The sequence below is a fragment of the Chinchilla lanigera genome, unplaced genomic scaffold, assembly GCF_000276665.1.
Source record: "Chinchilla lanigera isolate Chin_1 unplaced genomic scaffold, ChiLan1.0 scaffold00011, whole genome shotgun sequence".
NCBI lineage: Eukaryota > Metazoa > Chordata > Mammalia > Rodentia > Chinchillidae > Chinchilla > Chinchilla lanigera.
The window spans coordinates 25,479,171-25,494,609 of record NW_004955412.1 but is presented as its reverse complement, the minus strand read 5'-3'; the positions used below and the strand labels follow the sequence as shown (position 1 = coordinate 25,494,609).

Here is a 15,439-nt window from a genome sequence, read left to right as displayed (position 1 = left end):
TATATGTTTGGCATATATATATTTGGTATATATGTACATACATTTATGATTGTTATCTCTTCTTCTTGGATTTTTTGCTTAACAAGTATAAAGTGACCTTCTTTGTCTCTTTTGGTCAGTCTTGGCTTGATGTTCACTTTGCAAATAGAATAACTGCCTACTTTCTTCTGGGTTCCTGTTGCATGAAGTATTGTTTACCTTTCTTTGACTTCTGTCTATGAGTTTCTTTTGGAGTTAAATATGTTTCTTGTATGCAGCATATTGTTGGATCTTGTTTCTTTGTCTATTCTGCCTGTCTGTTTCTTTTGGTTGGTGAGTTGAGACCATTTACACTGATGTTTATAACTGATAGTTGTTGGCTTATCCTTGTCATATTATTTTCCTGTGCATTCCCTGTCTTTTACCCTTGTTTAATTGCTTGCCTGGCTTGGTGGCTTTTTTCTGTTTGTGCTCTTAAAATTATGGTCTTCATTATCTCTTCCTAGAATATCTTTTTTTAACCTGATGGATTATTTCTGATTTGATTTCCTCTATAACCAAAACATCTGTTTTGTCTTTCTTCTGCTACTGTCATTTCAGAAAATTCATGTGTGTGGCTTCCGATTTCCCCTATCTTATCCTCTGGATTTTTCCTGTGTGGGCTGGAGGTCTGGGGTTACATTTTGCATCTACATCTTGTCCTTTTATTTTTTTTACTTTTAATTTTTTTCTGTGTTGTTGCCTGAGTTTTCTTATGTTAGGTAGCTTTGTCACTGATATCAAGGCTTCTCTAGGAAGTGTTTATTCCTCAGAAATGTCTTCTAGGTGTAGCTGGCTTGTGGTCCTTGTGTCTGTCCCAAGATTCTACCATTCCATTTTATTAGGAATCAGAATTTTCTGTCTATTTGGCTCAGCAACTAGTCCTTCATTAGTGGACTATAGTGATGTTTATGACCCCAGACAATCACAATGTTGTCATACAAGGGAGAACTACGATTACAACAGTATGACCTCCTGGCTGACCCAATACAGTTAGTAATAACAATATCACCAAGCATAGCCTAGAAACCGACAAACTGTAATAATTGCTAATTTGGTACCTCTAACCATAAAAAGCAAGATCTATATTTACATTACAACATTGAACATAAACCAGGAACTTGCATACCGTGGGTTTCTCCTTGGCACAGTAGTTTTTTTCCTGTGGAGAAAGGGAATTTAAGAGGGGTAAGGGACAAAACACAGTGATAGCTGGAGAGAAATATAGTAGAGGTAAGGTTGAAGGAAAGAGCATGATCACCAAAGCTTTGACAGGCTAGAGAAGAGGATAAGAGAGAAAGAATGAAAGAGAAAGAAAAAGAATACTAAGTAAACCAGAAAGACTAGAGACAATTTTCATTCACAAGAAAATATTAAAAAAATCAAGAAATATAGTTGAACAAAGAGAGATATAGGACAGACAAAACAGGCTAAGTAATAAAAGTCAAAACCTAAACAACCTCCCCAAAGGAAAAAAAAAAACCAGAAAAATGAAACTGAAACAATCTAGTAAATGGAGAGGGAAAGAAAAAATATCTGGTGCCACAAATTCTGTGGTAGTGTCCATGTAGAGCTGGAACCTGTGCTTTGTAACTCCACCAAGTAGGCAGTAGGATTACTGCTGGGTGCGGGGCTGATCTCTGCACCTGGATGTTGGGGCTGGGGCAAGCGTCTTCAGCCAGTAGCTTTCTGGATGGCCCTGCCCTTGTCTCCTGATGCTGTTTGTCTCTGCTTTGCTCTCCCAGTTGCTGTGGTGTCCTCAGATGGAGCCAGCCTGAGGGTGCTCCTGGTCTCATGTACAGATGGCCTCTCCTGGACCTTGAACAGCCTCCTCTGTTCCACCCCACTGAAGATTCTCCAAGTCCAGGTGAGGTCTCCAGTTAGCAGTTAGCAGAAAAGTAGTTTTTGGTGCCTCCCCACCGAGGAGGCTACACAACCACTCTTTGCACACCACACAGTTTCCAGTCTCTGGTGGTGAGCTATTTCTCTGTAGCAATGAATCCTAATTTGTGCTCCTCTGTCAGTTCCCTGGTAGCCCCCATGTTCTCTCCACTCACTTTGGTACCTCTCCAGGCTGTTGCTTTCCAGACTTTTGGCACTTTGTCCTGGAGAAGCTGAGTTGCTGGCACTCACCACTGCCATTTTTCCTCTCCCAGAATCGGCTCTTTGATTCATTGATCTTTGTATTCTTTTTTAGCATCCAGTTCATTAATTTTCACTCTGATCTTGACAACTTCTTTCCTTCTATAAGTTTTGAATTTTAATTTTAGTATTCTCTCTGCGCTGGATTTCTGGGATTTTAACTATGATGTGTCATGGAGAAGTACTTTTCCAGTTGTAGCTACTTGAGGTTCTACATGCCTCAATTCTTTCTTTAGAGTTCAAAATTTTCCTGCTATAGCTTTTGTGAATAAAGTTTTTGTACCTTTTGTGTCATCTTCTGATTGTTCTCTTTTATAACTCTTTGTTTTTTGTTGGGACATCTAACAGCTTTTAGATCCAGTTCCCATGATAACTTGCTTTTATCACTTAGTACATGACCTAGTAAGTCAACTGAGGCTCTTTCTGACACTCTTTCCTCGCATTGATCATTTCTGCAGACCACACTTTTAACAGACATTTTATATCCTCACTTTCTTCTTGATTTCTTTTCATGCTCTCTAATTCTTTGCTAAAGTGGTTATTCCTCTTTAATTCAATCAGCTCTTTGTGTCTTTTTTAAGCTCATTGAACTTTTTATCAGTTAAGTATGTTATCTATTTATTTACATCCTCTGAGCTCACTGAATAGTTTGTGGATCTATTTATTGTTTTTTTATCTTTTAAATGTTTTATTTATTTCATTTTAATACATCCTTTTCTTCAGTGCCCATGAGATCAGCTTTTGGGGAGTTACAAGTATTTTGGAGGCATCTTGTTGCTTTGTCTTCTCGTGTTTCTATTTTGTGACGAAAGTTGAGGATCAGTTAGTGTAGAAATACTCTGTCACTTCTTTGGAGATCTTTTTAGTTAGAATATGTTTCCCTGTGATGTGATCTTGGGTTTGGTTATGATTTGATGTCTATACATCTCTTTAACTCACTCAAATAATAGGATCAGTACTCATCACTATGATATTACTAGTTACACCAGCATCTACAAAGCCAACCATATATCAATCTTGTAATTTAAAAGTTCTTTTTAACAATTTCAGCTGATGTTGTGGTTTATGCCTGTAATCCCAGCACTTTGGAGGCTGAGGCATGAGGATCAAGGCTAGCTTGGGCTACATAGTAAGTCAAGGCTAGCTTGAATTATACAGCAAGAGCCTGAATTATATAGCAAGAGCCTGTCTCAAAACAAAACAAAACAAAAACCACAATTTCCTCCCCTTTTCAATAACCCAGAAAGACTTTGGTATATTACAAATGACAGGTAAAATAGGTACAAGATGAGGGAATGATAAAAGCAGAAAAGGAAGAAATTATTTCATGAAGAAGAAAAGGAAGAAAAAGAGAAAATTGCAAGTGAAAGAAAAGAGGGATTTGTTAATATTTTCATATCAGGGGTGGAGGACTGGCTTAGTCGGGTTTCAGAGAATATTTTCAGAAATGGGAATAGGCACAAAAATAAAGAGAAATATAAACTCAGATGAGGAGAGCTGTGAAAAGGTCAGGAGCAATTAATATGCTGATAGAAAGCTTATATTTGAATTCTTTGTAGTATACAACTTTTGGTGAGAGTTTATCTGATGTTCTTATGAAAGACACCATTTTAAACTAAAGCACTAATTAGTTCTTATTATCCTTTGCAAAATGAAGGCAGAAAATTCAAAGGGCTGCTACCACACACATTAAAAAACACGGAAGTGAAGAGTCCTCTCAGTGCTGTTAATACTGCAGTCACATCCAGCCAGTGTGCTCTCTTGCTCACAGTGAAGAGCCTTTGACTTGGGGGTATCCGGAAGGATGGCTGAACCCACCTTGTGACCTCTGTGAGCACTGCTCTGCATGGTTTCAGTTGTGCTCCTGAGGTTGTGGCTAACCAGAGCTTGTTTGCCTCTGTTTAATGATCAGATACCTTCAGTTCTGTCAAAGTGGGTGAGGGCACAGTGTGGGTGGTGAAATACTTGACCTTCTGCTGGTCTCCAAGGGGATCTTCTCAATCTCTGACCCCCTTCCCTCTGTGACAGTCCCTGCTCTCCCTGTGTCTTCTCTTCTGTACGTCTCCCTCCCGCTGTGCTGCTCCTTTCTGGTCCTCCACTCACACCACACTGTGACCACAGTCCACAAAGAATCACTATCCAGCTGGCAAATTCAGTGGTGCCCAGGGCTCACAGAGCTCAGCTGCTTTTGTCCAGGAGTGGGAGGGTTACTGAGAAGGCACTGAAGGCAGGTGTCAGCATGTATTTTGGGTGCAGAACTGCCAATGTTTGAGAGAGTGATGGGAGAGTACCTGTTTGGGTGCTGCTCTAGTGTCTTTTCCACCCCGGAGCATACAGGCTGCAAACTTTGCCCACCCCTGCAGTTCACTTTGCCGTGACTCTTTCAGTGTCTCATTCTGGGTCTCAAATCAGGACCGCACTCCTGTGTTTTACATTCTCTAGGACCCACCAGACTCAGCTCAGTCACTGCCCTTTCTCTGGATTTCAGTGTTTCTCTGGTTCTCTGGCTTTCAGTGGTCCAGTACACTCATCTGTGAATATCTTGCTCCACCAGCTTCCCACCCCGTGTGTGGGGGGCAGTGAGGACAGATGGGCCCTGGCCGGTGTCTGCTAGGCCTCTGCTGTGCTACTTGGCTCCTTCCATCAGGGTGTGAGATCCTCTCCCAACAGAGATGTAAGCTGTGGTTGGAGAGGCAGTGCAGGTTTCCTTCCTAAACACCCTTGGTGGGGACTCAGTCTAGGGGGCTCATCCTTCACGTTGGCTTCCCACTGTGAGATCCCTGTTAGCCTCCCATTTCTAAGTACCTGTGCTGCTCAGTGCACATCCTCAAAGCTTCATTGCCCCTAGCCTGCCATGCATTGTATGACTTTTCTAAAACACGTGTAATGCTTGTAGAGAATAAAATTTTAAAGGAAAAAGTGAAGTTTTTCTAATCGCTTATTCAATGAACTTATTTTGGTAAATCCTCCTGTTGGTAAATTCCTTTTCAAGGAATTAGCTACACTGTTTCAAAAGATCCATCTAGGGTACCATATTGCCTTGAAGTTAAATTATGACTAAAGTTCCTGAGAGAAAGATATCAAAAATATTGGAACATGTCACTAAAGAAACATATGGTTTTCTTTTCCAATTTTTAGTGAATGAAATAATAATATATTATTAACTACCATCACTATACTATGCAATAGAATGTCAGTACTTTTTCCTCCTATTTTTCTATAACTTTGTTTTCATTGACCAACCTCTGTCCAGCCTCCTCCTCCATACTGTCCTTAGAAATGTAGTATATCCTCTCTTCTGTGATTAGGACTATAGGGAGCATCTATCCAACAAAAGAACTTTGCTACATTGCTTTTTTTACTTGTTTAATTTCTTCACAAGCATAAAACATTTAGTTTGATTTTATTATTTGTGTATTAAACACCTCCAGTACACTTAGAATAATTGCCCCACTTGTACTCATCAAATCAAATACCTACTTCCTAATAAATAACACTTGAAAGATTTTTTAAATTAACACTATCCATATCACACTTCTTAGAGCAGTCTTGATGTCTTTTGTACTCTTTTCGCCACTTGTGAATGATAGACTTTTTACAGAATTTTACTTTCTCAAGGGCTAAAGAGTTGCAATTTTCACAACTCTGCTTTACTAATTAACACCTTTCCTGAATTTAAGTCCCTTAAGAGAAAGGTCTTCAGTTTAGAGATTTGAGTTGCTTGGCAACTCTGAAGTCTTTACAGCAATTGTGTCACTTAGTTACTTTCCTGTGCCCTCGCTTAATAAGAAACTTGGAACCCTTTTCTACAATCACTTTGACCTTGACAGGCAGAAATCTTCTGGTATCGTTATCTTCAGTACCGGTGTCAACATGCTAAAGGCTTCTAAATTAGTTTCAGTAAATCAAGTTAGTGTACGTCATATTTTTGTTGAAGAATAAAGGGTCTGCTTAACAAAACCTCTGACGGGGGCTGGGGATTTAGCTCAGCGGCAAAGCGCCTGCCTGGCAAGCGCAAGGTTGTGAGTTCAGTTCCCGGTACCAGAGAAATACCAAAAAACAAAAAACCAAAAAAACAAAACCTCTGATGAATTGTATTTAGTTAAAAATATCTGGAATTACATATTTGCAATATAGATTTTTACTGCTTTATATTTACACAGGAGGCCTTTACATTCAGTAAGGTTTTTTTCCTTCCGGTTCTGAGGATGGAACCCCACGCCTCACACCTGCTAGGAAAGCACCCTACCACTCACCCTTAGCCAAGCTGGTTTTTGAGGAGCATCTAGAATTTACCCATTATCAGATGATGGAAATGAATGTGTTAGTGTACACCGATGTTATAGAACTTATAACTGTCCTTGAAGAAGCTTTTAATCTAGTTGAGATTTGGGGACTATAATCTAGAAACAATCAATTTATAATATAGGTGCACAGTAGGCTGAGTATAATGAATCATGTAGAAAAATAAGTCAAAAAGAGGGTAAGGCAATGACTTGGTCATTGTTATCCTCAGTTATATTTAATTCCTTGTGGTTAGGATTAAGGTTAGGCTTATCCCTTATTTTCTAAATTCTCTCCACTTTTGCCCCTGTGACATTTTACAGATTCAGCTAATATTTATGAAATGAATACTCATTGAAGCATAATTAATCCATTCCAATATCTGTCATTTTCAACAAGGAAAATGTCTTAATTAATTTGACACTCAGGTTTACCATGAAATGAGGCATATAGTTAAATTTCAGGTTTGGTTTTCCTCAAATTCTTACCCTCAGTTGCTAAATTTCCTTTTTTGGGGGAAACATTTACTTTGTCAGTTTTCTTATTTTATTAACTGTTTGTTGACATTTTTGATAGAAATCTGTCCTTGCCTCAAGGGGTCATCATTCTGCCTTATGTGCTCCTCCTTGAAGTGATGTCCCCATTTTTATGTGATCACTGTGTTCACGTGATCCTCCAACTATTATCTGATCCCTTTCACTCAGGCTCTGGTCTTCAATATTTAAATGTCTGATCTCTATAATTTGGAGGTGTTTCCAACATTTCAGGGTTTTGTTTAAAACTAGCTCTTTGCCCTTTCCTTTCCTTATTTCCCCAGTTCTCTCTTCTTATTTTGGTTTTCTTGGACTTAAAAATGCAATCAAATTTGATTTGTGCCCTTTCTTTTCTGCTGTTCTCTCTCAATCTACAGAGATTCTAAATTTTGCATTACATTTCATCATATCATGATGTGGCTCACAGTTAGTATATTTTTGTTTCTAGTGCTTGTGTAAAGACTTTGAGTACCTCTCATTTTATCTTGTTCCAGCCTATTCTGAAATTACTTTCATCAGAAGGTATAATTATTATTATTGTACTAGTAAATAATAATACATTTTAAACTAATATGCTTAAAATATAACTGTTACTTATAAAACTGTTATTTATATAGTAATATTAAATAACTGCAGTTAGTGTCCTCCTTGTACCAGAAGATGCACTGTTTAAACATTCTTTGAGTTGTGATTATTTTCCTCATTTTACATAAAAAAATTAAAAAGTAAAAGAACAGTTGAGGTCTGCCAGTTTCTGATGTTCACTGTCTGAATACTTAGTCAATTAGGATTCATGTCAGAGTGAAAGAGGGAGCTACTAATAATTTTTCTGGAATAGTAGATATAAACCGACACTACCCTAGAAAAATCATGACTTAGAATAACTATGAATTCTACATTTTACTCCCTCATTATTGTTAATAATCAAATCAACAGAGTGATTGAGAAGACATCTATCTTTCGGGAAAAAGATGTGTCTGTTTTTGTACTTGAGTTCTGCAGTGACTGTAGGATAGAAGAAGCTTAATGGAAAATTGAAAACTAAAGACATAAACTTTGCAGTCATTTGTGTAGAGCTATTGTTGAAGCCGTGAAACAAATAAGCCCACCAAGATCTGAGGGAAGAAGAAAATGTATTGGAGTCTGGAACTGTACCCTGTAAGTGTAAACTCTGAATGAGCAGAAGTAAGAAGAGTCAATGTGGGAGATGTCACTGTTAGGCTGTAAGTTTCCTCCTGGCATGAACCATATTTTTCTATTATTGGTGTACTACATTGCCAAATTTACTCATTAAAATGAATTTAATATTGTGTTAATGCAGACCTATATGCTTGCTACAGGTTAATCCTATGTATTTTTTTCAGGTGCTAATTGAGACTATGTTATTGAAGTCCTGTGAGCTGCCATCTCTTCTCTCTGGCCAAGTCTGTGTTTTTTCCTCATTAAGGCTGGGAAGCTAATAGCGTTTGATGATTTGCTCTGGACAATACTTTGCAATTTGATGATCAAAGCCTGAGAGGCAATGTACATGCATGAGATATATACGCAGAAATATTTTGTTGTATATAATGCTTCATGTTTCCTTATGTGACGTATCATATGTAGTTTAAATTAGAAATACATAGAAGAAGGAAAACATTTTTTATAACCTCAAGTTTTAGAAGTGGACAATATTGAATGAAATGGAAAACAGTAGTTGTTTTTGCTTGCTGCTTCTGCTGGAACGAGTGATTAAGTAACATGACTTTAGAGAAGCCCTACCTAAGATGCATTTGGAAATGAAGTTGCCATGGCAACCATCTCCGTAGTAACAGACAAATCTCCTTAGAGCTTCCAGAGAACCTCTAACATCTTTGCACTTGGTTCTCAACAAGATTCTGCCTTATGGCCTCATTTAAATTTGCTTTAATGAATTGTTTTTTTGATGAAGACCACTATGAAGTGGCTCTGAGCAGGATTTAATATTAACCAGTTGGCTTTTCATGTTTACATGTGAGTTTTCCCAAGGCCTAGGCCCCTTGTCTGGAGATGGGAGATGGGTAGCAGACTCATAGTAAGTGAACCTCTATGAGTCACTGTTCTCTGCCAAGGCCTGTGAGGTTGGGCTGCCTCAAAAGACAAGATAAGGCCACAGCTGAGGATGTTTGGCTCCAACCCCAATTAACTAAACTTGATTGACATAATTTACTACTTGGGAAAATATTTCCCAAGGTCCTGCTAAAATGCCCACATTTTCTTAAATATCCCCTTTCTCTGTTTGAAAACCTAATAAATATGGGCTGCCTAGAGTTCTTTTTCTTAACCCAGAGAATTGCAAATTCTGTGATTAGGTTTGGATCCTCCTGGAGCCCTGAAATCATTTTATTTTTCTCATTTATTTAAGCCTTCACCATCCACTTGTTTAGGAGATTGTGGGCCTGAACAGTCTGCACTAACTAGAGAATATTATTAACACGATAATATTTCTCCTTTTTTTGTGTTGTGATTGGCAATAAGGAGTGAGATTCATTAGAGTTACCCTGGGATGTGGACAATTCTAGTTGTAAACTGACTGATGAGGCATCATTGTCGCTAAAACCAAGCTCAAGAAGAACAAGTCTATACGGATGTACTTGTGAGTATTCAAAAATATACATGGGCTTATGTGCAGTTGTTAGTAGGGCCTGCCTGCAAGAAAATGGACTTCTGATTTTGTGGTAAGATTTTATAACTTCTCCAAGAATTCCTGCCATTAACCTAGGACCAAAAGCATACCTAACCCACTGGCACACTGAAGCTCTAATTACCTGAGGCACGTATTTTATGACTATGCAATCAGTCATCCTTGAATATATGAAATCTTCTGGTTAGGTATGTAGAAGACATGCAATACCACATTTTATTTGTCCCTGTATTAATGAAATCTCTCCCTAAATTTGCCCCATGTAGGGGACGGAGAACTGTTCTCAGGAGAAAAAATTGGGTCTTTTTGTACCATACATTAAATACCTTGAGCTTAAGAGACTCAGCAAAGTTTTGAGTTGAAAAGATCAAGGTTTGATCATGATTCTGGAATCTGTGTGCTGTGTTCCCATCACTTTTAAAGTGGAGACTAATAGATCTAGTGGATGAATTTGTGGGAGTAATAAATGAAGCAAAGCTATTTGTACACTGTTGTTGCATCCTTGGTCTCCTGATGACAGTGTTCAGTTATTGGTACACAGTAAGTGCTCAATGCAAGGCAGCAAGAATCATCTGGTCCCCAGAGCTTTGTTCTTGATTGTACACAAAGAGATGGACTCTGAAGGTAAGAACAAGTCATTAAAAGCCAGATGTAGCATTATGAAGGGTGCAAATGAACAATTTCTTCTTTTGTGGGGAGAACAGGCTCCACACATGGTTCTGTGGGAGCTTCTAACTAGCTCACTGAGATCCTGTTTCAAAGCAAAACTCTTCAGCTTATCTGTGGTGCTAGGAAAGGATCTTGTCCCTTCCCTGGAAGCTGGATAGGAGCCTCAGGGCAAAAGCACAGTCAGAGACCTTGTTCTGTAGCTCAGGAAGAAAACAAAGATAAGCCAGAAGATTTGATCCCCAAAGCAGAAAACAGAAGTGGAGGACCGTGGGCCTTAAATTGTCTTTCTTTTCCTTAGGACTATTTGATCATCATGAAAAAGATGGTTGGAACAGAGTTGAAAACATCGGTGTAGTTCCAAGCTGAAAGAGTGAGTGCCTTCTTGACCTGATGTGCCCTGTAGTAGAATGGGTGGAAGCTCAAGTACTGAAGCTGGATGGCTTGAGTTCACCTTCTGCTGCAGCTCAGCAGCGTTGGGATATGGTGAAAGCTGTTTAGGCATCTATAAAATGGGGATGGTTGTAATGCCACACAGGATTTAGATCCCTTCAGTAAATATTTTTTGTCTTTTAATTAATAACTTTATGTAATTACTCATTATTATCATGTGATAATTCCCACCACCTTGTTGGCTAAAGACTCTGGTCCATACAACTTTATCCCTAGTAATGGAAGGTTGCACTAATCTGATAAATGCTGTGGAAAGAGGACAGTACACAGAAGGCTGAAAGGCAAAAGTTGAGTGTTACCCCGGCTCAGGCGTGTGGACTCTTTTAGTTGTACCAACCTCTGCTCTGAAGGAAATTTCACCCTTCAACCATCTGTAGGATGGTTAAATAGATTTGGGGACTATGAAAACAGACACAGAGATGAGGAAATGCTATTTTGACATTTAAACACTTTCTTGTTCAGATGGCATTCTCAAGAACAAGAGACTTTTTTTCTGTCCTTTCCATGACTATTTTCTTTACCCCTCACAAACCCTCCTAGAGAACAGTGCTTAGAATGCCTCTGTGACAGTTTATCATTACAGGCTTAAAGGACTACCTTGGACTCTGCATCCCTATTCTTGTTTCCTGGTCTTTACATGGTCCCTATGGTAGGAAACCTGGGCTTGATCACCATCAAAGGGTTGAATTCTCTCTTCCACCCTCCTGTGTACTTTGCTCCCTTCAACTTTCTGTTAGACATTTTAATTACTCCACTGCCCTCACACCCCAAAAGCTGATGAGCTTCTTTCAAAGAAGAATCTTTCAATGACTCAGCTCTTTTTCTCTTGTTTTTTTCATTATCTTAGTCCTTCATCTTGTCAGTGTGTGACTGCTAAGTTGTCATGTGTGAAATATTGCTGTATGCAGTCATATGTCTACAGGTGTGTTTACGCTTTCATCCGGTGTCTATGGGATGGGGTTTTGGGGTGTGGGCCCTACTGATATGCAGTACTTCTGACCTTCTGTGTAGGCAACTTCCTTAATCACTATATGTGCGACAACATTCTCCTCCTTGATAGGCCCAATAGCTCTTCCAATCATTTGAAGTGGTCTTTACTGTGAGCATTAGCCTTGGGGTTCCCATTGTTGCTATTTTAATTTCTCATAGTTTCATTTTTTCCAACATTCTCCACATTAGTTCTACTAAGGGAAGATCTAGAGCCTTTGGTATTTGTAATTCCTGCATAATTACAATTTCTCTTTCTATGGGTCAGACACTTTTATGTATGACTTTCTTCCATGTGGACCAGGGGAAAGTGGCCTCCCTGATCTCTACACTGCTATGGCCGTGTTCAAGCCATTAATCTTTCCTGGAAGGAAACCTTGGGCAGAACAACTTTGTCTTAGTCTCCTCATTACCACTGAACCACAATATCTGACTCCCATATTTTAAAGGAGGAAAGCATGTTTATTTTGGCTCATGGTTACCATTCATAATTGATTGGCTCTAAGATAGAAAATGACATGGCAGAGGGGCATAGTGGAGGGAAAGCTGCTTACATCATGGAGTCTGGGCATGAGAAGAGGGAGGGAGGGAGGATAGGTGGGAGGGAGAGGGAGAGAGACAGAGAGAGAGGTGAGATATACCCTTTCAGATCCAGCTTCCAGTGACTAGCTTCTTCTCACCAGACCCCAGCTCCTGACAGCAAGTCAGCTATACTGCCTCCCATGATTTCAGCATCTTTTAAAAGGCTGGACTAAGAGTACATGAGGTCTTTGGTGAATATTCTTGATCTAAATTGTAACACTCCTGAAAAGAAAGTTTAGGAATTATCAATAAAAATCCAAGCATTGTTTACTGCGTTTTTATTGTGAATATTATCTTTTCAGTGAGGAATCCAAGCTCCAGTGCTTTGTATCCTACATGGATGGAAGGATTTTAGCTCTTTTCTTGAGTTGATTTATTCTCCTCTACCCTTACCCCTAGTTCTTTTATTTGTTCAAAACAGTTTCCATAATTAAAGAATATTCAATGTTAAATACGTTTTAAGAATCATTTTATTCATCCCCTCCATACTAAGAAATATTTGTATGTTGCCCCCAAACAAAACTACCCGTTACCAGTGTTGGTGTTGTAATCTCATCTTGATTTACAATCTACTTTGTTTGCTGTTGTGCCATATTTTCTTCCTCTTCGCTTTCTTGGAAGATTTCATTTTGCATGTTAGTTGACCTAACACATTTAAGTTATGAATAAATTCACAGTAACTTCATGCTAGTTTTCACAAGATAATTTTAATATATCACATTTTGCAAGAATGTAGGAGGTGAAATATTTTGTTGAGTTGGTCTTGGCAAAATGCCAAGATCAGTGTTTGATGAATTTGGTAATCTATACTTGAGAAGTACCTTAGGCTTCATACAGAACTAAGCGTGGTGCCCACTGACTTGAGTGGAGCAGCAGGGAAACATTCTGGCTGGTCACAACTTCAAGGGAGAGAAGTAAAGTTTTAAGGAGTGTGAAGATACTGGATGATTTCTTGTAGGAAAAAAAATAAATAAATAAAAGAAAAATGAAAAAAAAGATGCTGGGTGAGTTATATATATTTCAAGACTAACAGAGCCAGCATTTGAAGTCTAGTCCCAGGGGTTAAGTTGTATGTTAGAAGTCTGACAAGGAAGTTCTTGGTAATTCGGAGCTGCACTCTCTGATAAGGTAGTCATTAGCCATGTATGGCTATTGAGCACTTGCGGTCTGTTCATCCAGATTGAGATGTACTGTAAGTGTGCAAAGTGCATATAAAATCCACAGTGGCTCTCTGAAGAATTACTATAAAAATGAATGTAAAATATCCCATTGATACATTTAGATATATTAAACAGATCATTAAAGTTAATTCTTCTGTTTAGTTTTTAATGTATTTACCAGGAAATCTAAAATAACATATGTGGCTGTATTAGATAACACCGGTCTAGAAAAAGTAATGTAGAAATAGATACTTTGGGGCACGTTTCAGGGCAGCATCAAGAAGTTCATATTAGGAGAAGCAAATGCTACAGAATTTTCAGGTATTAGAGGTAACCATGGTATTATAACAATGGGAAAACCAGGTGATCTCTGGATAAATTAGTAAGTCCATAGTATTATATGAAGAAAGACAAAGCTTTACATAAAGAATCAGAACAGCTTTTGGCTCCATGAGTGTACAGTTTCCTTGATAAACAATGATAGGTGAGGTATAAATGAGAAATACTGTATTGATTTATGAACTTTTCAATAGGAAAGTGTTCTTCCATTGGAAAATAAAGTTTTAGATAAATTTTTTACTTTGTCCTTTGATTCTGTTTGATGTGGTGAAGTGAAAATAATAAGCATATAGGGAGAGGACTGTACATACCTAAGATTGAATAGATCATTGAATTAGGAGGTATTAGAATTCAGGAGTAGGGTGGATGTGGTGAGCAGTACAATATAGGTAACGAAATGAAACAGAAATCTTTATTAAAAGATTTCATAATACAAATCACAGCAAAGTACACAAATCCTAAGTGCATTGATTTTTTTTCATGTATACATGCTGTGTAACTTCATATGCATATACAGTATAAGAATATTTGTATATGTACACATATATATTTGTGTAATCACATATAATCTATATATTCTATATATTTAACAGCATAATATAAAACTCTTCATACATGTATGTGTATATATTTATATAAATATGTATCTTTTCCCTTTGAGTGATTTGCATATTCTTAATGGTGTCTTTAAGAGCAAACATTCTTAATTTTAATGCAGCTTAATTTACAAGTTTGTCTTATATGCTTAGCGCACTGTCCTTCCTGAGGTCAGAAGAGCAATATTAAGGGGTGTGAGTGAGAAAGAAGACATGGAGAGGTGGCGGCACAGGAAACCCATGGCAGTCTCAGGTCTGGCTGGATTTTGGTTCTCCTACTCTTCTGTCTCTCCTCAGTGGTTCCATTTATCTCTGTCTCTATTTGACCAATGCTCAGAAAGGGCAGCAAACTTGGGTCCTGTATGATTACAAGTATTTTAAATTCAGTAAACTTTTATGTAATTTTTATCTATCCATTTGATTTTTTGAGAGTTTTAATCTGATAGTAGATATGCAATAAATTGCATACGTTTACAAAATGAATTTGGATAAAATTTCATATATATGTATTAAATCATGAAACTAAATATCCTTCAGAATCTCTCCCTTCTCCTTCTTCTCTCCACCCTCCATCTGTGATCTGCTTTCTGTTACTATTTTGTTTTAATTTTCAAGAGTTTTGAATAAATTAAAGCATACAGTATGCACTCAATTGACTGGTTTCTATCACTCAGTTTAAGTATTCTGTGAGTCTACCACATCGGCACATGTATTACTAATTGGTTACTTTGTATTGCTATGCGGTAGTCCATACCACCATTTGTTTATTCAATCACCTACTGATGGATATGTTGGCTGTTTCCAGTCTTTGGCCATTACATACAAAACTACCATGAACATTCATGTACAAACCCGTTCATGGCATATCTTTTCATTTTTCTTGAGTAATATCTAAGAGTGTAATGGCTCATAGTATCATAGATGCATGTTTAAGTTTTAAAGAAACTGCAAAAATGTTTTCCAAGTGATTGTACCATTTTAACACTCCTACTATTGGAATTTGAGACTTTCTGTTCT

General features: G+C 38.0%; 1 long non-coding RNA gene across 1 annotated transcript; it reads left to right on the top strand.

The window, feature by feature from the left end:
* Positions 1 to 9,478: 9,478 nt before the first annotated feature.
* On the top strand, positions 9,479 to 14,803 carry LOC106147864. Its single transcript, XR_001232868.1, has 3 exons — positions 9,479 to 9,591; positions 10,607 to 10,678; positions 14,576 to 14,803. It is a non-coding gene; the product is annotated as an uncharacterized LOC106147864 (long non-coding RNA).
* Positions 14,804 to 15,439: the final 636 nt, after the last annotated feature.